At 35.8% G+C, this 24,577-nt stretch overlaps 1 pseudogene; it reads left to right on the forward strand.

Annotated features, from left to right (window-relative positions):
• Positions 1-10,857: 10,857 nt before the first annotated feature.
• Positions 10,858-24,577, forward strand: part of LOC127631699 (uncharacterized) — a 30,884-nt pseudogene continuing 17,164 nt past the window's right edge.

The following is a 24,577-nucleotide window of genomic DNA, read 5'->3' on the forward strand; positions in this document are numbered from 1 at the left end:
TGCCTCAGCTTTTCTGGCCTGTCTCATATTTCTCAGTGAATTTTAAACTTTCTGGACATATTTCTTACTTTATTCTTTTTATTTTTCCTGTTCTTAGTTTTTACTCTTATCTTTTTATTTATTTATTTTGTAACCGTTTAATCTAAATGTCTTTCTAAATCATTTTCCTTATCTTCTTCTAATATATTAATTATTATACCCCATTTTGAATACATTTCCTATATGTTTGTCAATTTACCTTTAGGATCAGTCTTCATCTAGATCTTAGTTTTTATTTCTCCACTGGTTCTTTCTTCATTTTTACTTGGCATATAAAAATGTGAAATTATTTTAGCACCCTTAATTTAGATAAGTTAATACACTTAGAGAATAAATGAATCTCTTGTTTTTTAAATGTATTTCCTTATACACTAATCTTCAACGGCAATATTTTGAAACAATTTTCCCAATTTCTTTCACCTTTACTTTTTAATACACAAAGTTCATTCAAGTCACTTTATTATTTATTTATTTCGCTTTCTCATTTCTTTGAGATTTTACACAGTGGACTTCTAGATTTTACTCTTTTCCCTGGAGTTTTACCTTATGTAATATAACAACACTTATCTTATATACAACCTTTGTTTAAATTCCAATTTCTTAGTTGACTTCAGTTTAATGTAATACACTGGACCCAAAGCTTTAATTCTTATTCTTATTATTTATTATTTTATTTTTCTCCTAGCTATTTTTTGATTTTTCAAACTGATTTTAATTACTTTACAGTTGTTTAATTTTTATTTCAATTTCAATTTTTTTTTATTGTTACTTGTCCCTGTGCTTTAAAGGTTAAGCTTTAAGCACAGATATCTCTTTTGACTTCACAAATTCTCTATATGAAGTTCACTTGTCTTCTGTGACTGACTAGTTCAGAGGTCTAGCATATTTTTCAGCTGCTAGTCTAAAAAAAAACTCAGAAGCTAAGAGTTAACTTTCTGTCTATGCAGCAAAGCTAAGTCTCTCTATCTTGTTCACACACCCAACAATATCTCTTGAATGTATAGATTCTCTGTATAAAGTCAAATACATTTCTATGCTACAGTCTAGTTTAGGAGTTATGCTCTAGCCCATTCCAATCAACAGCTGCTAGACTAAGAACAGCCAATACTAAATGTTTTCCAGCCAGTTGTGAGTTAACTTTTTGATTTCTTTTTTCCTAATTTCGCATACATCTATATTATCTCACTGTTTTTATTCATTTTCTTGTTGTTTGTTTATACTCTATTAAATGTATCTTTCTATCTATATATCTTTATCATTGGTTTTATCTCCACTTTGCAATATTTAAAATATTTATTAGGTGCCTTCTCTGCCTGTAATTATCAGCTCTCTTCTGCCTCCATATATTGATGGAAGGTTGAAAATAGCCCAAATATATTTTCCCTGCTGTAAATTGCATATATACACCTTACCATTTATGCAGCACAGGCTGATATTTTGGAACATTATTAGTTTTCTATATGTTATCAACGGAAATTTCCTTCCACAGTTTTATGAGACAGCTTTCATTTCCAACATTCATTCAACATATAAATGACACACTTTCATTATTGAACAACTTTACTCCATTCGCTTTGTCTCTTATTTATTTATTGGGCTCATATTACATCCACACAGTGTTCCTTTTATGGTCAACGACTATCACACATTCCAATTCCTCTACCGGACTTATATTTTTATTCAGTCATACTCTCTCATATACGTTCAGTCTGAACACTCTTGAACCACAATTATTCTTACACGCACATACATTTTACACTTATTACAGACACAAGGCCTTTATAAACACCGAGCTGCAAAAAACTAAATTGCGCAATTATTAGTCCTATTTTCTTTGCTTATTTATATTTATTAATTAATTAATTCCTACAGAGCGGTATCCATAAAGTAAATAAATAAATATTTCTTTGCCTATGCAGTCCTCTAATTATTATCCTGTAGCTTCGTAGGCTACTAAATTTCCTACAGAGCGGTATCCATAAAGTAAATAAATAAATATTTCTTTGCCTATGCAGTCCTCTAATTATTATCCTGTAGCTTCGTAGGCTACTATAAATTTCCTACAGAGCGGTATCCGCAAAGTAAATAAATAAATATTTCTTTGCCTATGCAGTCCTCTAATTATTATCCTGTAGCTTATCCTTAATTATACTATTATTACTTCTTAAACTTTATCCGCCATTATTTACTGCTATTGCACCTACACCCTTACCAGTAAATAAAAACAGATCATTGCATGCAATTATGTCTTCTGGAATCAAAACCCTTTATTCTTTTTGTCCTTTTTGGTTTAGAAGAGCTTTCTGAGCGTTCTTACCACCACAGGCAAACTGGCAAGTAACACAAATGCTTATAAGCAAAATATGCTTACCTCTTAATGGTGGCCACCGTGTTTGTGTTTACTTTCCCAGCCAGCCCGCGATGTAACGACTCTGCTCTCTTCTGTCCCTGTTCGAGCGCCAATTGTTGTAGCCTTTCATGCCAATTTTGTGAAAAATCACTCAGCATCTTTGGGGTTTTGATTTCAGAAGAATAGACTTTATTATCACACAATAAAGCCGAGTTGCCTACGGTGAAACCACAGTACCAACAACAACTGAAGCATCTCTGGTTTGGTTTTACTTAAATACATCTCCTCAAACAAGGTGGGGCTTACATGCATTACCTATCATGCTCTTCATTGACTCTGGTCTTGACCATATTAAGAAGTAACAGAATGTCCTTTGGAAGAGATCAATTCTCCCCCCTAAGTAATGCTATTTATGTTTCTGCACACACAGTCAAATAGTCAAACATATGTGAGCACATATTCATCACGTCACAGGCCTTTACATACAGTAAACTGCATGTTTGCCCCTCAGACATAACTGTGGTATAAATCAACAATGTTTTTCATTGATTATTCCTGATTAACTTGATAAAAATATACTACATGGGCCGACACACTTTGGGGCCGATCAGAGCGGACTCGCCATCGGGAAAACCGTGCGGACCAGAGTTTGCCACGCAACGCGCGAACACCCCCACACCCCGCTCAACAACTTTTGGTTCGCCCCCTCTAAACAAGTTTTGGGCCAGTTGCCATGTAAAATCCCCGGGCCGATTTCTCTTCCCAGTCCAGCCCTGGAGGCATGGGAAAAGTTGTTTGGTACAAAGGCTACATCATGCTTAAATATAAATAATTCCCAATTACTGAAATTCCCAATTGCAGCCAAATAGACTGCAAAACAGCATTTTATAGGAAACACTAGCTTGCGGTTTTCAAAACTGTTCTACACATACAGTACACAGTCAAGGAATTATGCAAAAATCTACTTTATCACTTAAAATATATAAAAAACAAGAACTAGGCACTTAATCTCAAATTCAGTTTTCAGCATAATTTTTATTGAGTAAATGAAGAAGACTTTTTCTACCTGCCAAGAAATATGCAAACGGAGCCCAAAAATATATACTGTATATATCATGCATCTTTGCAGACATCCTTCTCTCCTTATATTTGAACTACTTATAATGAACAAAAGCCAAAGGCTTTTAAGTGGCTATAAATATATCTTTTAGAAGGTCAAAACTAATGGATGTGTTATACTTCTGTCGTAATCTAAATTCCATTCTCCTTGGTTGAACAGTAAGCTTGTGTAACACATCCTCTCTTATCAATAGTCCAGTACACCTGTCTTTGAATTTTTTTTAAAGCTCAGTTCAAGTTGTATCAAGATCGACATAATGGGTAAATATCATAAAAACTAAATGTCAGAGCTGAATAGTTACACATAAACATCTGGCAAATTGCTGTCCCAAGAAAGACTTCAGATAGGGTACTGAGAGCAACAGGTGTCTTGAGATATTCTGGAGTTATCTATTGCAGAAAAATACATATTTTGTAAGGAGACTAAACTCTTCATAAGTCTATCCATTACCAATTACATAAATTAATTGATGGAGAGCAGTCAACACTATGATTTCCTGACTTACTTATGCTGGTTTGTTTCAGTCTTTGTTGTGGACAAGTGCTGCCTTGCCACTATTCCTGAGACCTGCTCTAAATTCATTGAAAACCTTCACTCTACGAGTAACAGGTGACAAGAAAATGTGTCAGCATTTTAGATGCTGACAATCACTAATATGTACCTGCACTGCATTAGGTTTTCTATAAAGTACTGTAGATTAACATGATGTATTATTAATTATATAACTGTTAGATCCGGTCCTCAAATCTGATTGGACAAGCGGCTTTTGAAGAGTGCACTGGGTGCTTTTAGTTTAGCAGGCTATTAAGCAGATACACGATGACCATCTGCCATGAAAACTGAATCAAGCTTTGCTTATTTCCTGCTTTGTCCACTATTGTCCTACAAGATCCAAAGGTCTCATAATTTCTCAATAAATGCCACAATTATGTTGATAGCTCCATCTGAATCAGAAATCCAGTATGTTAAAGTCGATTCCATGGACACAGATTTCTGGGGCGCCTTCCAAGAAACATCAATTTACTTTACCTTTGCAATGGATCCAGAATGCTTACGTTTTGCATTTTCAAATGTTGTCATCACGTTATTGTTGGAGATCTCACATATGTTTCAGTAAAACTCATGCTTTTAATAGAACTATGATTCATACAAGCATCAGAAATAGGATAATTTATCTCAGAGTCTTCTGCAGTTTAGCATGAGTTTTGAGTGTTAAAATGTCATATCCAAGGATTTCCAGATGCTGTAGTCTTCCAGTGTATTGTAATGGACCCTATACAAACCACAAATCAAAGTAAGGTTTTGCGTAATTTAGTCAAGTATTGTGTAATTTAGTCACCATTAAAAATTGTATATTTATATAAAAGATGACCTATTATTACTTTATAGTCAATTTTATTAAGCACTGAAGTATGATTATTAATGCAGACATGTTTTCAAATGCATGAAAACAATGTAATGCTTGTAAGAACCATCTGTGTCTCCTCAACCAGATACCAATTTCTAGTTAAAAATGTTTTCTTTCTTTTTTTTTCACAATGTTTGTGGCTGTATTTGGCAGAATATAGTAATAGAGCAATACTGTGAGTATAATGCACAGTACAGACAAATTAAGAGTATTTCCCCATATGAATGTTGTGAAGTGGTCAGTCTTCCACAATAAACGTGCATGAAAACTTTCAAGGACTAACTGGAGATCGTTATGAGCAAGAATTATGCATGGAAGGATATTTAAAAGGTCTTGTCCTTTTTGCTTTTGCTTAAAAGGACAAAATTGTAAAGATAAAATAAATAATATTGAATATATAATGAATTAAATAAAGAATAAGAGATGAATATGAAAAGATATGCACGTTATTGTGATTGCTCATATTGGAGTCATTATGACATCTATTGCTACAGGGCCCAGTATGGGTGTGCCTATAATGTAAAGTGCTTGTTACATAATTCTGCAACCTGGAGGTTTTTCATCTGCCACCTGCCAGAACACATTTAGATATTACTTTTAAGCTATTGCCAATATTTAACAACTGATCACAAACATAAATGAAACCCACAATATCATAGAATATAAATAGGCTATGTACCATGCTGGTGCTAGGTCTGACAACTCAGCCACCAGATGGTATTTTTGAGTTGACTGTTAGCTTCAAAGGAAAGGGGTTCTAAATATTCATGCCCCAAAGCGGGAGATTTCCACACAAATCAACCCAAATATTCGGATAAAATTTCAGACTAAACTGCTTTTAGTTCACTATAAACGCAGCTCCTCTAGTTGCTGAAGGAACAGAAAGAATATAACCTATTCCATATGAATACACACCCTCACAACATGAGGGTGTGTAGACAGTAAGACAGAACTTTCATCTTTGGATGACTTAACAAACATAAAATAACAAAACATAAAAATAATTAAAAAAAGGTCTGCAGTAATGTGTCACAGCATCTGTTACACTGACTTCACATACTCAGACTGCTGCATCACTTGCAGTCATTATCACAACATTTCACTAATTAGAATTACAACCTCTCTATTGTTTGGCACCTTTGTACTGTATCAAGGGGTCAAGGCCGCATGGCTTGGTAGCCCCTGCTGGTACATGCCAGAAATAACTACACAATTATGCTGCCAAAAAAGGAAACATTTTCTCCTTTGACTGCAATTTAAAAGTAGCCATGCTATCAACCTAGTCTCATAGAATGAATGTTAATATAACTACATTTTTGCAAACTGACTTTTACAAGCCAAATTCAACGCTTTGTCGCAGTTTCATGATTAAATTAACACTAGAAGCGCTACAACAACTACAAAAACTACGGAAGTGCAATGTCTGATTATGACTTTATAAAGACTTATTTTCGCACTACTCACACACTGCTATGTTATGATATTGAAATACTTTTACTAATGCATCATTTGTTATTTGTATTTATTTATTGTAAATGTTATAATACATGACTTTAAAGTGGTTATCTTTTTATTCCAGTCAGGGGTGTAAAGCAATGAATTACAAGTACTCACGTTAATGTAATTACCTACTTTTTTTCCCAAGAATTGTACTTTTTTAAGTAGTTTAAAAATGGTAACTTGTATTACAGACTGAACTACTTTTCCGAAAAGCTAGAGTGATAGAGATGTTGGACTTGGAAATCCGTGGTTTGAGCCCAACCGAATATGCAACCTGACGTGTGAGACAAAATTGTCATATAAGCGACATGAAATGACATGGTTGCTTCAGAAAATGTGCTTTTTCATTTTGCGTTTTGTCCGTTTTGTGTCTCTCTCTCATTTGATTTTAGATCAATATTTGTTAGGTTTAGGTTGAAGTTTTAGGTAAGGAAGGTGTGTTTTATTCATTAAAACCTAATCAGAATATCTATTATTCACCTTAAAAACCATGTCTGATTACGACATCTTTTTACTCACGTTTGGCACCCCCACTGTACATGTCACTGGGACACTGCAGAAAAACATGTAGTAAGGCATGTAATTTCGTATTTTAAAAATGTTGCCAAAGTCACTTAATGTTCATGAGATAAAGCTACACAATATATATACATATGAAACGAAATGCGAAATACGAAATTATGTGCCTTATGTTTCGCTGCAGTGCAGTAGCGGTTTTAGGCACTAAAACCGGGGCGGCATTTTTTCATGTCACATGGGGGGCGGCACGAGCAATTAAATATAATAAATAAAAAAATAAAAACTCCTCTGCGCCGCGAAGCAGTTTTCTACATAGAGGTTGTCTATTATCTATAATTTCACTGTGTGGGGAATTGGCAAATTGGCGCCCCTGCATGCTGAGAAGGTGCCGTGTGTGAGAAGGGGAAAGGGGAGGGGGGCGCAGCAGGCAGGGGATAGTTCACCTCTGGGTGACTGACTGGGGGGGTCCACTGTATAACAATACAGTATAGCAATACTCTAATGAAATTAGTGGGCTAAAGTCAGTCACACTCGACTTTCTTCCAAATAACACACATTTTATTCATAATATTATAAATACAGGCCTATAGTTCCTGCACATTTTTGTTTTTCTGTGTGAAATGGCTAATAAAAATAAGTTTATGTGGTAAAACGATTATGTGGTCACCTCACCAAGGTGAATTGGTTTAGTCTTGACTTCTGGCCGTGACTCGTAACGTGAGTGACAGTGTTGGGGGCGGGGGATGGGAAATCTGTTGATTGTCGAGTGCCAAATAAACAGGGATGGATAGGAAAAGGTCAAAGCCATCAGGTGCACAATTTAGAAAAAAAGAAAAGAAGAGGAGAAACGAGCAAAAGATAAAGGTATGCAACTATGTTCTCTCTGTCATATGATTACAGTATCCATGTTGTCATGAATGAAGGGCTAATGTTAATTGTTGGTAACTCTTACGTTTGTTAGCCTATTTACTATGATGCTTGCTATGCTTATACAACAATAAATCGGTTTTAAGTCAACAAACACAAGATCTAATTTCACCATAATATTGTGCTTTGCAACCAAACTGTTACAAGTTCAGTTATTATTTATTTCCATCAGTTGGGTTACGTTAGGACCTGTAATTAGCCAAATGAATTTTTTTTTTTAAATCTATAGGTAGTTTCAAAGAGATGACATTTGCTATTTATTTACTAATTATTTGCTACATGACACATGCCATGAATATGAAGGAGGTTTTTATGCATGTTTATGACAACTGTCATTAAGTGTCTCATTAAGTGTCAACGTTGTCGTTGATGCAGCCACGTCAGCCATCAAGGAGAGATTTTCCACATTGGAAAATGTGGGAAAGAAATTCGGGTTTTTGACAAATTTCCCAAGTCTTGCAGATGAGGAGCTGGCAGAGCAATGTGAGGCACTAGGCAGCACACTGCACTTTAAGGGGCACTTTGATGTGGACAGTAGAGAGCTTATCACTTTTATGCATGATAAGGATCTATCGGAGATCTACCCCAATTTTTGGACTGCTATCAGGATTGCACTTACTCTGCCAGTCACTGTGGCTCAAGCAGAGAGGAGCTTTTCAAAACTAAAGTTGATCAATCATACCTGAGATCAACCATGTCCCAGGAACGGCTCACTGGCCTTGCCGTCATCAGTATCAATCACTCAATAGGGGAGCAGATTTCAAAGGTGGCCTCGCCCAGGGTGCAATTCAATGTAGAACCGCCACTGCTGCAGTGTCCCAGTGAAATGTACAGTGGCTGTGCCAAAAGTAAGTAAAATGGTGTATATAGATATATATATATATATATATATATATATATAGAATCCTTTATTTTGGTCACACATTATACACACAGTTATATACATATACATATTTATACTATATATACATATTTCAATGTTGTTATGACATTCATTTCCTGCAACTACACAGTAACTATGGCATATTCAGCTCAGGTGGATGTCTCACCAAAAAAAAAAAAAAAAATCTTCAGAACTGATAGCCCATGAGCAACGATGCAATGAGCATGTAGGGGATCATGTGCCAGACAATCAACTGCCATTGAGATGAATGGGAATGTTAATGGATCGCTTTCTATAAGTAGTTTAATCCTCCTTGTGTCATATCCTCCTAATCAAACATTCACGTGTGCCACCCCTTCCAGCCGTGCTGAATTTCCTGTCTTGTCAAGTTCTTAGAGATTCATTGTTGAGCATGTCAGAGAGAAAGAGCAGATATCATAGACACTTTGCCCTATCTGACAAATGCTTGTCCTCCTCATTTATCAGGATTGTGTGCATATGTTAGGAGAGGAAAGTGGAAGCACCCCCTGAAGGTCAGCTACTGGGAAAGGGTTTCCTTTCCCAGTCCCTAATGGCTTTCCTGCATGTCAGGGTGATGAATTAATTCTTAGTGCTCTGCTGATTTTACGCAGGACATTAACCAGATGTTCACATATATCACTACCCACATGGATTACACTGATCTCACATAATACTGAATGTTTTGCACATTGCTTAACTTTAACAAGACTAACAAAATAAACGTAATCAAGAACTATGCCATATTACATGCTTCGTGATTGCAAACAAGATTGCACAGTCAATTTAATGGGTTTTACTATATACTGTATAAATGCCCTAAATCACGTCTAATTATGGAGATTTTTGTCCACTGGAATTTTTTAGACATTTAATTTTTTTGTAAATTGAACGATTAACACCAAGGTTAAGAACAGACTGTATGTCTGGCCAACCTGGTCTCATGACAAGTCGTAATACTGTAGTAGGACAATATGGCGAAATCATAAGAATTCATACCATTTGGCTTGTACAAAATCTTAAACGTTGTACTAAAACGTTTCTAATCTAACATTTTACTTGGTTTGTTTAGAAAAATAAACAAACCAATAATCTTGTAATTAAAATTGTTCCTAAGTTTAACACCTAACTAAAACCTAGATATAAAGTGATTTCATTGATTTTAATAGGAAAATAACTTTTGTGTACCACAGAAGAAAGAAATCATTGGGGTTTGGAATGAGACAAAGGAAGCGTATTGGTTATTGACATTCATCAGTCATTTGAATTGCATAATTAAATGTGAAATAAGTAACAAAATGAGCAGATATTTCCTTGCTTAAAATTAAGTGTCATATAGGGGCAGTGGTGGCTCAGTGGTTGAGGTTCAGGGTTACTGACCAGAAGGTTGGGGGTTCAAGCCCCAGCACCACCAAGATGCCACTGTTGGGCCCTTGAGCAAGGCACTTAACTCTTAACTCCAGGTTGCTCTGGGGGGATTGTCCCTGTAATAAGTGCACTGTAAGTCGCTTTGGATAAAAGCATCTGCCAAATGCATAAATGTAAATGTATAGGAGGCAAGCTAAAATGTTATGCCTGTATTGTATCGATTTGGGAAATTTTTTTTTTATTTCAACAGGAATAAAAGCAGATGTCTACTTTTTTGTGCAAGCCAAGATGATGGCCAACTATATCTTACGATTTTGCCATTTCTTATGAATTATTATGAGTTGACATGAGAATATTTTAGCCTATCTCTTACAGGTGATGAAGGTCAATGGCACAAAGAAACTGCATGCCCACAATGTTTCGGCATTCATGGAGAATATGGTTACACCTATTAATATCGATTAAGAAATGGCAGATTTTAGCATCCCCAAACAGAATAGAAAAATGGTTTTGGAAACTCATTCAATTGTTTTTTGTCCTCCTAAACATTGAACGAGGCCCCATTTCGGTTCTTAAAACATTAAGTCAGACACTACATAATGTATTAACTGGCACTTACATGGTTTGAAACAAGATTCATTGCTTTCAAAGCAAAGCAAATTTATTCTTAACATAACAAAAGGCCTTTCAGCAGTGTGGTAAGTGTTTTTCTCTGCATTCGAAAAATGACACAGTCAGACCCAGGGGCGTCACTAGACCCCTTTTACTGGGGCACGGGCCCCCAGGATAAATCTGATGTGCCCCAGTAAAATCTCAAGTTTGAGTTTGAACAATTTACTTTATTTGTCAGTGCATTCATTTAGATTGATAATCCCGGAAAAAATAAATGGATCTATCTAAATGCAACGCAGTAACCCACCCAATCAACGTTTGCAAAAGCAGCGCAGTTTAACCGAAAACACAAATCTGATGCATGCAAGCAGAAATCCATGTCCATGTGGCGCGTCTGTGCTCTTGCTATATCCAGGGGCCAGTTGCACCAGCTATACGTACATTGAAACTTAGCCTAGCTGTTGGCATAAATGGGCACTAAGTCACAACTTATACACTTCTAAATCTTTGAGCGTTGCACCATTGAACTTAGTAAACAAAATATTTACGGAAGCCTCCAACCAGGAGTAATGGTTGGAATAAAAAAGCAGACTCATTTAATGACATCAATGTGCTCATGTTTTGCGTGATAGTCATCTGTCATTTCGACATATATGATGATGTTGGTATTTACACTCGTTTACATTTCGAAGAGAGAAAAATAACTTACTTTTAAGTGGCTCTTCATCATGGAATCGTTCAAACAGTGCAGTTTTCAGTGTGCGTTGTCTGGTGTCAGCATATACAAAATATATAAGATATTAAAATAAATAAATGTCTATTTGTCCAGCCTGTTGTATTAGCATCAACCGTAGCGAGATAAAACTGAAATTCAAGTCTTTTTAACAGTTTTGTGTACAAATTTGAAGGCTGTTTATTGAATCAATACAGGTAAACTTCATATTATGTGACTACTTATTACTTTATGGAGAGTTTACGACCTACTAGATATGTCTTGCCTTAAGAACATGTGCTGCAACCAAATTAAGCACTGACTTATTTAAAAACTAACTAAGCCATTAGTATGAACATCCTAACTTACGTGAGAACTTACACACAGCTGGTGCAACCCTACCCAGGCGTTGGCACGCAATTGAATTGAGTATGGCTATGAAAACATGATGAAACTAAAGCAAGTTTCTAAATAATACCGATGATCTTATTTTGACTCATACATTATTGGCTCCTGTAGATGGACATCAGACAATTCTTTGGATGAAGCAGGGACAGGAAAGCAGAAAGGAGAGATGAGTTTGAGGGAGGTAAGTCTTGATAAACTACATCCTCAGCTGTCAGAGTCAGGTTTCAGACATCAGATGAAAAAGCATCAAGTCTCAGGAAAACCCCTGTCAAGTCTATGGAAGTGCAGAGAAAATAAACGCATTTTTGTTTTCTGTAGTACTGTCTTTGATTGTGTATGATAACAATGAATCAATATTTTGAATATGAAATTAATTATTTAATTCGTTATCGCTAGTTTAGGACACTACATAAACAGCTGGCAGAAACAATGGCTGCTGTGTGCTAATTACCTAGCATCTAAAAAGGACTATAGTTTGGCTTGTTTTGAGTTGTTGTTGCAAGTAAACTTAATGAGTTTCAAACGTCAGTTTAAACTTACACTAATTATGTTAGCTAGCTAGTTATTAATTTATAGAAACAACACTTCTGCATTTATAAAGTTAGAGATAGCTCAGCTAGTTTTGCAAGCTAGCAAACAAACGCTACCAAATCTGCCTAGCGACCAACTCTCTGCTCATTCTGAGACCTTTTTGTCTAAAGCAGTTTCGCCTGAGGCCGTTGTGCCTGATGTTGGATAATGCAAGTCCATAGTGTAATTCTGATGTGTTATGTGTAATATAGAAGAATTTAAATGTGTAAGAAAGTTTTCTCCGGTTTAGTTTTTTGCATATACAGTGTATTCTTTTTATGCCATAAAACATGTTGAGAATCTTCATGTAATGTATGTTGAAGATACTTAAATATTTTCATAATGATTAATATCTCTACATGTTTACCTTTCCCAGTGCTTGTTGCAGTGTAGGAATAGTGGGTTAAGCAAGGGAAGTTTGTATAGTGCATTGTGTTGCACACTTCTTGCACCCAGCAGTAGAGCTTTATGTCTATCCACGCCCCTGTTTTGTGCCATTGGCAATTTCCTTTTTTGGAGATTAAAACATGCCCTTACCTCATGTTTGCAAAAATTGTGCCACTTTATGAATGTAGGACTAATTCATATTTTACCAGGCAACACATTTCCTTGATGTCCTGGGGAATTTAAAGAGGCTTTGCGTCATAGACATAAACTGTTATCTATTTTAATTTTCCAGCATTGCCTATTCTCCTTCCTGTACCCTTTTAAAATTTAAAAATATCTCTGGTTTGCATTTAAAAGAATGTTCAGGATTCAGTTTGTGGTAAGGTAGACTTTTGAAACCGTATACATTTTTTTTTTTTTTTTTTGTTAATCAACATTATGCCTTAAATTAGGTCAATTTACTTTAATTGAATCCGGAACATTACTTTGTTTCTAAGATATCACTCATGCACTTTTCTATTGTTTATTTAATTTTTTTAGCATTGAACAAATACAATTACAATAGCTTTGACATAACACAGTCTGTCAGTGTATTTGTATGTGAGTTCTGTGTTATGTTTATGTAGGAGTGTGTGTTTTGTGAAAATTCCAATGTAGAACCAATAGTTCTCTCATCTGAAACTGAATTTCTGTGAATAAAAATTGTGAGATTTCCAGTGTTCAGTTTATCTAGAGCTAGTCCCAGATAACTTTAACAAAAGTTCTAGAAATCTATTAGGTCAAATCAAGTAAACTTATATTGTTAAGCCATGTAAGTTGTGAAAAATCATCATTTAAAGTCAACTAGATTTTTCTGGTTTTTGCTTTGTCATTATGGTGTATGGAGTGTAGATTGATGTGAAAAATGTAATAATTTAAAGCATTTTAGCTGCAACATAACCAAATGTTGAAATAAAATGAAGGGGTCTGAATACTTTCTGAATGCAGAGTAAAACATTCTGATTTAAAATGCAAAACAGCACGTTGACATGGTACATGTTACTTTTTTCAGTACTAGCCAGAGGATGGAAGAGGATTTTTATAACAGTTTTATAAATACTACTGGGGCAGATTTCCATTCACAGGTATGAATCCTTGCAATTATAACTAAACTGTCTAAAATGTCTGCAATGAAATTGAATACGATCTGAGATTTAAATACGCATGCATGGATGATTCGGTTTTCAGAGCATCAAGCACCCCCTGCAGGAACAAAAATGTCATAAGATACAGTCAGTGGCTAACAACATGTGCGATTTTGGTCTGTAGGTCTGTTCTCCACACAAAACTATCATATGAATTTTGAAAACATTAAATATATCACATATGTCATATGTGGACCTCATTCCACACCCTGTACCTCATCCCTTTTTTGTTTTATTCTTTACTATTCCTCAGTCTATCTCCTATAAATAGTGTAACACACACACACACACACACACACACACACACACACACACACACACACACACACAAGCCAAAAAAAAAAAACAACAACAATATTATAATGGTTTAAAGGAGTTCAAGACAAGTTTAGCTCAATCGACAGCATTTGTGGTAATATGTTGATTACCACAAAAAATTTATTTAGACTAGCCCCTCCTTTTATTTAAAAAACAAAACAAAACTATAGAGGTTACAGTGAGGCACTTCCAATGGAAGTGAACGCAGCCAATATTTGGAGGGCTTAAAGGCAGAAATTTGAAACATTTAATTTTATAAAAGCACTTACATAAATTTTCGGTTTAAGATCATGTATTATTTGAGTTGTAAAGTTGTTTAAATTGTAATTTTTAAAGTTATTTTACAGTTTTAGAGTTTGTTGACATTACATCGTCATGACAACGAAGCTGTGAAACTGGATATTACTAAACACAGAAAAGGTTAATAAATCATTTTTACACACTAAAACATGGTAACATGCATACTGTATACCTCTTCTCACTATAATGTTGAAAAAGTGAGTATTTTAACATTCAACAATTGGCCCCATTAGCTTCCATTGTAAGTGCCTCACTGTAACCCAGATTTTACATTTTTTTAAAGAAAAGGAGGGTCGGACAAAATCATTTTTTGTGGTAATCAAAATTATGTCACAAATGCTGTCGATTGAGCTTAATTTTAATTGAACCCGGAATATTCCTTTAAATACCAAAAGTGACACAATGTATGAAATGTATATCTATATATATATATATATATATATATATATATATATTTTTTATGATTAATTCATATCTATATAAGTTTACTATCACAGGCTATTTCTTTGTTTATTACAAGAGAAATTAGTACTATATTCATACAAATAAATACTAAATCACAATTTTCTGTGTAAAAATGAATAATTGACAATGGTTAATTATCAGTATTTTATATGCATGTCCACATATTATACATGCTATTTCTTACTCAGGGTTGCGCTGGTGTTCCAGTAATTTACTTGATTTACATTTGATATTGCTATCTGATGAAGAAACAACATAAAAGAAAACTATAGAAAGTACAGTACAACACATGAAGGGTATGATATGACTATTGACATTTTTGTGTACTTTTGAAATGATGTAAGATGTACATCTATTTAGACTCAATAAGTGCCTGAGAAAATACATATATGTAAGCTATGTGTAACTTATGTGTAGTTTTAAAGAGAGCCAAGTTCAAAAACACTTGTAGACCTATCTATCTACCTATCACAAAACTTGGCAATTTCAATGAATATTTACTAAATCAATTGCTCAATGTACTTTGTCATTTTAACTTTACAACACAGTTTTGTTTGTAATTGTGGACTGCTTGCAAAGAGTTTAAATTAGGCTTAGTATGTGGTCACATGCACTCCAAAAGTGGTTTTAAACAAATTCTGAGCAATGACTCTCCTTATTACTGTTTATCTACTGTCATAAACACCTCTACCTTTACTCCTCCCCTTTACTGGTTGTGGTTGAGTATTGTAAGAACTATTAGCCATGTAGATGGGGATCCCTGTGATGCTTGTGGCCAGGTTTCCACTAAAACATGTTTGTCGTGCAAGATGCTTGCAAAAACAGAGCACTGTTCCAAGTCTTTGTCCCTGTGCTCTTCCAAGTCAATAGTAACAGTTTGGAGAACTACAATAATCATAACAAAATATATATAATATCTACTGTATTTGCACTAATAATCAAAAACTACTGTATTAAGGAAAGTTTTTTAGTTAAAAGGATAGTTTACACAAAAAAATGAAAATTCACTCAACCTCATGTCATGCAACACAAAAAGAGATGTAAGGCAGAATGACAGCTTCAGTCACCATTCACTTGCATTGTATGGGAAAAGGTGCAGTGTAATTGAATGGTGACCTGAGGCAAACTTTCTGCCTAACACCTCTTTTTGTTTTCGACGAAAGAAAGTCATACAGGTTTAGGCTAAATAATTAATAATAAAAAAAAAAGGTTATTTTTGGGTGAACTATCATTTTAAAGCTTTATAAAGAGTAAAATATGTCGATGATTACCATTGAAAGTATGAAATCGGTTTGAATTATAATAAGATTGATTGGATTTACAGTATAGAATGTGAGGTACTGTCCCTAGCATTTAAAAAAAAAACAAAAACAAAACAAAAACAAGGAAACTAGATTATGTCATATTTGGATCTTTAAGTTGGAGCTAGATCTGACCCTTGAATGTGATATGTGTAAGGGTATAGCTTCACAAAATTGATATGCAGTTTTATATATTGTTACGTCTATGCTTGCATGATATATTTCAATATAAAGCTGAAGAATTCTATTTCCAGGCCAAGCAGCACACTTTTATTTCAGGGGCACATGACAGGGCCCTAGCTGATGTTTTAATACAAGCTTACATTGGCTCAGTTCAAACTGCCTCAGTGGCAAAAGATTATATTTCCTGTTCATTCTTCTCAGCCATAGAACAAATACTAGTAACTCATATAGAGATTAAGAGTTTTGAAACATATAATACGGGAGAGTATTGCTACATGGGGAAGTTGTCACAAAGGCTGCATCTCAGTAACAATAAGGTTTTGAGTCAATTACACAAATGCTTGTTTTCTCTAGCAGTTTTTCTGAATTTTGTGTTAGTCCAAAATGTGTATTTATTTATGTATTTATTTGTGAATTCTATGCTCCAAACTAATATTCCAGTTTGATTCTATCTTTGTAACAGTTAAATAATGAAATCACACTGGCATACCTTCAGGCAAGGGTCAACTATGAAGGAAGTTGACCCTATGTATGTAATTTCAATATATGTAAGTAGGTTAAAAATAGGGGGTTGAGACGGCCTGTCAAAAGGGTACAATTAATTAAACAATGTTACAATGTTATTTAATTCAGTGACACATATGCTTGGGCTGAAGTCCTCTTAGTGTTGTGATTGTTGTGTTTTTGCGAAGAATGCACAAAATAATGACCTTGCTTGATAATGTTGAACTACTGTGTTCCCAGCAGTGGATGCAAGCAATATACAAAGAAAACTCCACTATAGAAGTTTCCGTTCAGGCCAGTTTACCTAATACTGGGCTGACAAGGATCAGGAGCGAAATAGTGCTTCACTGTACACTGTACTTGGGGACTGTATTTTCCATGACAGACTATCTAGATTTACAATGGAAACAGAACAGGAAAAGAGTTTACCAACAGAGGTTTTCTTTTTTTCTTTTCTTTTTTAATAGAGCAGTTAACTCTCACATTTCTTTAACAGACACAGTATAAGACCACTGGTGTAAAAAATGGATGGGAGAAATCGCACAGCTCAACATAGAATAGGCATAGACTATTTCTTTACTCTAAAAAGCTGGATGTACAAAATGTCAAAGGGATGTCCAATATTTTGAGTGATTTGAGCTAAGGAAGCAAAATTATACATTGCTGTTGGATTTTATTGCTGATTGGACATATGTTATTGACAGATTTCCACATTCAAGAAGTCTGTACAAGCTATACTTGCAAACCTACATTGCATAATACTAGCATACTTGAATTGCGTGATAGAAAATAGCTGCCCAAACGTGTTGCCAAGATGGTCGGCGAGTGAAATGACTTGCCTAGGGGGATTTTGATTTCATGTGCAGAGAATGTGTGGACTGGTTTGCTTTTTATATATGTGTGTATATTATAAGACAAAAATCACTACAGTGAAGTTTAAAATATATTCATTGCATCCGGTTGGTAGCACTTAAACTCCTCTTCTGAATGCATTGTGGCAAGTTAGTTTGCAGTCAGTTGTTTATGCTATTGAAATGATGATGGACAAATTATCAGCAGTCACTTCAACCGTTGTTTACAGTAAGCTCAAAAAAGAGAGGTCAGAAAACTGCCTCTAAATTTTCACCATACTGGGGCAAATAAACTTTTGACCTCATGAATGAAAAGGAGTAAAATGAGCCAGTGAGTCAGAGGCCCTGTATTAAAACCTCCATATTTGTACAGTATATTTAACCAGATCAAATCATTCAGTACAAGATTTGACTTTGTGTCTTTTTGTTAAAACAATATTTCAAGAATATATACTTTGGAAGAAAGAAATGTTTTCCATGTGTTAGGTTCGTTGGCATAGCAATGAGTCAGCTACCATTCAATAACCAAAGACATATTGAGGTGTGTGTATGGATATGTGTGTGAGAGACTGTGAGGTATGTCTGGACAGAATTAGACAGGGATTTGTGGTGGTTTGCGCACCATCTGGTAGCCTGATGTGCAGAGTGACGATAACAATCTATGCGGCTGATGGAGATAAGTCATAATTCATCAAAATAAGTAATGAAGAGCTTTACCTTTAAGCAAAGCGTGCTTCTAAACACTATTATCCTTTGACTCTGTCTACTAAAGTAATCTTCCAGCAGAATCCATGTAAAATGGCCTCACAGCAAAAAGATTTCATGGGGTTTCTATGAAAACTTCATCAGTGTTGGGTGTAATGCATTACTAAGTAATTAATTACTGTAATTAAATTACTTTCTAATTGAAAAAAGCAAAGTAAGGGATTACTATAAATTTTTTCAGTATTTAATTACAGTTACTTCTGATATAATTGCATTAAACACTGTATAGACAATAGAACAATTCTATTTAAAACAATAGTGAATTTAAAATTGATATTGAAGGTCTAATGTTAAAATATATGTTTTATAATTGAATGCTGCCCCTTAAATTCTTTGGCCAGTTCATAATTTATTTATTTGATTTGATATGATTTATTTGAAAGAATTAAAAGAACAGTTTCAAGTCTATCCTTGTATTTTTCATCTGGTCGAGGTTGATAAAGTTTTAGAAAGTAATTAGTAATAAGTAATGCAATTACATTTCAGACAGTGTAATTAGTACAGTAATCTTATTACACTGTAGAAGATGTAATTAGTAGTCAGTAATTAATTACTCTTTTAGAGTAACTTACCCATCACTGAACTTAATACATACAGAACAGATAACGTTGTCTCTGGAGACGTATGAAGTTAATGGAAATAAACTTGCTGACATGTCAATTTTGAAGGACTCTACAAGCCTGTGTCTAGTTGTGGACGTCTGTTTAGCACATATTTCTTTAAATAAACAATAATGTTCTGCTTAATTTGAGAGACTGGCCTCGGTTTCCTGTTTGCCCTTTGATATCCTTTACATTAAATCATGTATCATACTTTAATCGAAAGCAACTTACAGTGCATTAAGTAAATTGGAATATTTTAGAACATTATGGTGAATAATAATAATAATAATAATAATATTAATAATAAAGAAGCTGTGGCTTGGTGGTTACTACACATGTTCTGATTTGTTTCCTGTGGATCAACCTATCAAACTCAATATTACTCCAAAAAGACAAATGTTTCTGAATCAATAAATGAGCTGAACTCAAAGTAAAAAGTACCCCAAGCACACACACAATCAGATTACTAGTCAAAACATGCAAGGAGACACAGCTAAATGTGTCTAGTAAGAGGACACTAAAAGAAGAGCCAGAAAAAACAAGGTCAGCTAGAATGACCCTGCATACTATTTTCTATAGGTTTAGGGTGCATTGTGTTGCGTAACTTGTGTAACCCAATTTTCACTTGGAATGTCTTCACAAGTCCTCCTCTTATAAGACTATCATTCCCATTTGTTTCAGAAGACATTTTAGCCAAAACTCCACCCTTTAATAGTAAATTTCACATAATTTGCCAGTTAAAGTTAATCATTATGGTACAGTGACAGACAAGTTTTAAGGGCTATAGTTCACATCTCAACATCCAATTAAACATCATTATCAATACCTTCTTTTAAGGCAGAAAATCATGCCACTGCATGCTCTCATGATGCAATCGGACAGTGCTATTTTGCTTTCCAATCTTCTTGGTGCTCCTTCTTAACCCAGCCAAACAAGTGTTTAGTGTAGGCCTTTATGTAAACGTCACCCTTGTGAGTTACTCACATTTATTAATATGTATTTTTTTCTGTCCTGAAGTTTAATAGGATAGATTCTTGATTTATAAGACTAACAAGCAGAAAATCCAGTTCTATGGAGATAGAATTGTTGCATATTAACATACAAATGGAAAGAGATTCACAAATAGAATGTTGGTTCACAAATAAATCGAATGAGATCCACAAATAAATGTAAGGAGTTTCACAAAAATTAAGTGAATTCACAAATAAAAAAAACAATTTACAAATATATATTTGAAATCACAAACGCAAACACAACACTGTCCTGCATTCATTTGTGAAAAGTGCACATTTATTTTTGGATCACTTCCTGCGCATTTGCAAATAGCTACACACATTTGTCGATTTTGAATTTAATATAGTGTCAAGACGTGCACACAAAACTAAAAATAGTCTCCTCTCATCGTCTACTCAAGTCAATCAGATAATGGCCATATTATTCAGACCAATCGTAGCATGTTCCATCTTCAACCAATCATGCTTCATTTTACTATCAGGGTGGGACCACAGTCACAGCGCTCTCATGAGCATGGAATCAATTACATACAGATAAGCTCTAAGACCACAAACTTTTAAAGAAACGGACACCATCAGAGGAATACTGTGACTTATGGTTTGTATAATTTTCTCTGTTATAAACATGTGTAGAGTCTTGATAAATGTCGACAGCTGAAAATTGCCCATTTATAGAGTGTCCTGATCATTAGCTTTATAGCTAACCTGGCTGAATGTATGAGTCTGCTATTTTAATTTTAACCAAGTTTCTTGACTGAAATTTATAGTCAAAAACACACTACTAGACACTACAAAATATCAGTAGTACAGATAGTGCCTTTCAAAAACATGAATCATATTACATGATCTTAGGAGCACAAACTTATTACACAGTGTACAATATCTGCTATGGCATTCATTTGGTTTCACATTAATGTGTTAATGTTTTAAAATATATTAAATTAAGTAATATTTCAAAGGATTTATATTTTTTGCACTTAGTGTTATGGCAGACCAGTCCAAAACTCACAAGCAATAATTATGTTAACCCTGTAAAACAGGGTACTAGGAGTATCTGTCCCAGACAACTGATACAACACCATGACGTGGCAATGAGGATGTTCATGTACAACAGACTCGAGCAAAATGCAACCACTCCAGTTGTTATATTAAATTCCAGTGTTTATTATTGTAAATACATGTAATCAAATGTATTGTCCTTTGCAGTTACATGTATGACAAACTTAAATTTGTAATAAAAAAATAAAATAAAATAAAAACTTTTAGCCAACAGACTTACATTTACATTTACATTTATTCATTTGGCAGACGCTTTTATCCAAAGCGACTTACAAAAGAGGAAGAACATCAGCGAATCATCTTAGGGAGACAGTGGTACAAAAAGTGCCATATTACAAAGTTTCACTATCATCATAATAGTATACAAAACAGATTTAAGTGCAACAAGAAATGTACATATATATATATATATATTTTTTTTTTTATTGACCGGTTAAGTGCTTTTGGAAAAGATGTGTTTTTAGCCGCTTTTTGAAGATAGAGAGTGAGTTAGCTTCCCGGATTGAGTTGGGAAGGTCATTCCACCACCGTGGTATGATGAAACTGAAAGTCCGGGAAAGTGTTTTGGTGCCTCTTTGTTTTGGTACGACAAGGCGACGTTCCTTAGCCGACCGCAGGCTTCTGGTGGGAACGTAGCTCTGCATAAATGTTTTTAGGTATGCTGGAGCAGACCCAGTGACTGTTTTATATGCCAGCATCAGGGCCTTGAATTTAAAACGGGCATGAACCGGCAGCCAGTGGAGAGAGACAAAGAGTGGTGTAACATGTGCTCTCTTAGGTTCATTAAAGACCAGACGTGCTGCTGCATTCTGGATCATTTGGAGAGGTCTAATAGCACATGCAGGAAGGCCTGCAATGACAGCGTTACAGTAGTCCAGTCTAGTTATGACAAGGGACTGAACGAGCAGTTGTGTGGCATGTACAGAGAGGACGGGTCTTATCTTCCTGATATTGTAGAGTGTAAATCTACAAGATCTTGCAGTTTTTGAAATGTGGTCTGTGAAATTTAGCTCATCATCAATGGTTACCCCTAGATTTCTGACCGTTTTGGAAGGCGAAACTGTAGTTGGACCCAGCTGCACGGTGATGTTGTGTTCAACAGCCGGGTTGGCTGGAAAGACAAGGAGTTCGGTCTTGGCAGGGTTGAGCTGAAGGTGGTGTTCCTTCATCCAGGCCGAGATGTCTGCCAGACAGGCAGCGATTCGAACGGTCACTGTGGTGTCGTTGGGCTGGAAAGACAAGTAGAGTTGCGTGTCATCAGCGTAGCAGTGGTAAGAGAAACCATGTGACTGGATGATGGGTCCCAGTGATGTTGTGTATATGGAGAAGAGAAGTGGCCCAAGCACTGATCCCTGAGGTACCCCAGTAAGTAACTTGTGTGGCTTGGATACTTCCCTCTCCATGCTACCTCAAAGGACCTTTCTGAGAGATAAGAGTTGAACCAGTCAAGCACAGTTCCAGTGATACCCAGTTTAGAGAGGGTGGAGAGTAGGATCTGATGGTTGACTGTGTCAAAGGCAGCAGAAAGGTCCAGCAAAATCAGAACGGATGATCTCGATTCAGCTCTCGCCTGTCTCAGCGACTCGATGACAGACAGCAGGGCAGTCTCAGTGGAGTGTCCACTTTTGAAGCCCGACTGATTGTCATCCAGCAGCTTGTTCTGTGAGAGATAGGCGGAGATCTGATTGAAAACTGCCCTTTCAAGTGTTTTTGCCATGAATGGGATGAGAGAGACTGGTCTGTAGTGTTCTATCTGTGTGGGGTTAAGTGCAGGTTTTTTCAGCAGTGGTGTTACTCGAGCCTGCTTAAATGTAGTGGGAAAAGTACCTGCAAGAAGGGATGTGTTAATTATGTGTGTAAGTGCCAGTAGGATGGACGGAGAGATGGCCTGGAGAAGGTGTGATGGAATGGGGTCAAGGGAACAGGTTGTGGGGTGGTTGGAGAGGAGGAGTTTAGAGACCTCAGTGTCAGTTAAAGGAGAGAACATAGGGAAAGAAGGGTTGCATACAGGAGCCAGGTGTTTGACAGGGTGTGGTGCTGTGAATGTATTGCTGATGGCTGTAACCTTATCAGTAAAAAATGTGGCGAATATATCTGCTGTCAGTGATGTGTCAGGTGGTGGAGGGGGAGGGCAGAGAAGTGTTAAAAGACTTCCTTTAAAGTGTTAAAAAAAAAAAAACAATGTGGCAGAGAGAATATGTGACCTGTCACTTAAAGGATCCACTACCAATCCCAAACCTGAAAGTTTAAAATGGCTGTCTAAAGGGATTAACGGAAAGGAGGAGGCGAGAACCGGCTTGACGATATAAATAATGGTTTAATGATAAACTTAAAAGACAACATAAACACACACACACGACGGACATATCCGTAAACGATCTCTCTCTCCTGCACGATCCCCTGCAGTCGACCTTTATCCCTCACGATGGCTTAATTAGCCTAATACGGGACCGGGTGTGTAGGATCACGACCCGGCCCCGCCCTCCGCCCTGCCACAGGCTGCTTGTTTAAGTGTACCAGGTGTGTGAGACAAGTGTGGGGTGAACAGAAACAGAGTTAGTGCTTGGAGAAATATGCCCAGAGTACGTGTGATATCAGGAGTGCCATTGGAGTGAGAGAAGAACAAAGAGGGCTACAAAAAGGTACTAACTAGTGCTTAACATTGTTTGCCTGGATACAAAGAATGGACCAAACCATCTAACATTGACTCAATGTTTAAAATGGAGTGATGCGAGTAGCAGAGGATTGCTGACCTGCTGAAGTGCTCTGTAGCAGAGCTAAGTTGGATACAAGTGTCTGAAGTGCTAGGTGACCACCTAGGTTTGCTGACCTACACCGTACCCTTGTTTGTAACTCCTCCTCTGCAACTCCTCCTCTGCATCCTCGAAGCCTCAAATCACACCAAGGTACTCTCCTAACCAGCACCCTCTCACAGTACAGTAAAGGTTAAAAAACAAAAAACATGAGGCTAAGTAAATGACAGAATTTTCATTTAAGTCAGCCCAAAGACAATGTTACAGTTTATTTACATTTTAAATAAGACATTACATTGTAACTTAAAATAAATCTGACAAAACAGAAAAATAAAGAATATCACCTTTTAAAAGGTGTCCTGTATTGGAGCAGGAACCACTGAGTGTGTCAAGTGCTCAAACTTGATGGACAATACACAGGGGAAACATCTGAAAAAGATGGCAGTAACCGAGTCAAT

Source organism: Xyrauchen texanus, chromosome 38 (genome assembly GCF_025860055.1).
Source record: "Xyrauchen texanus isolate HMW12.3.18 chromosome 38, RBS_HiC_50CHRs, whole genome shotgun sequence".
Lineage (NCBI taxonomy): Eukaryota > Metazoa > Chordata > Actinopteri > Cypriniformes > Catostomidae > Xyrauchen > Xyrauchen texanus.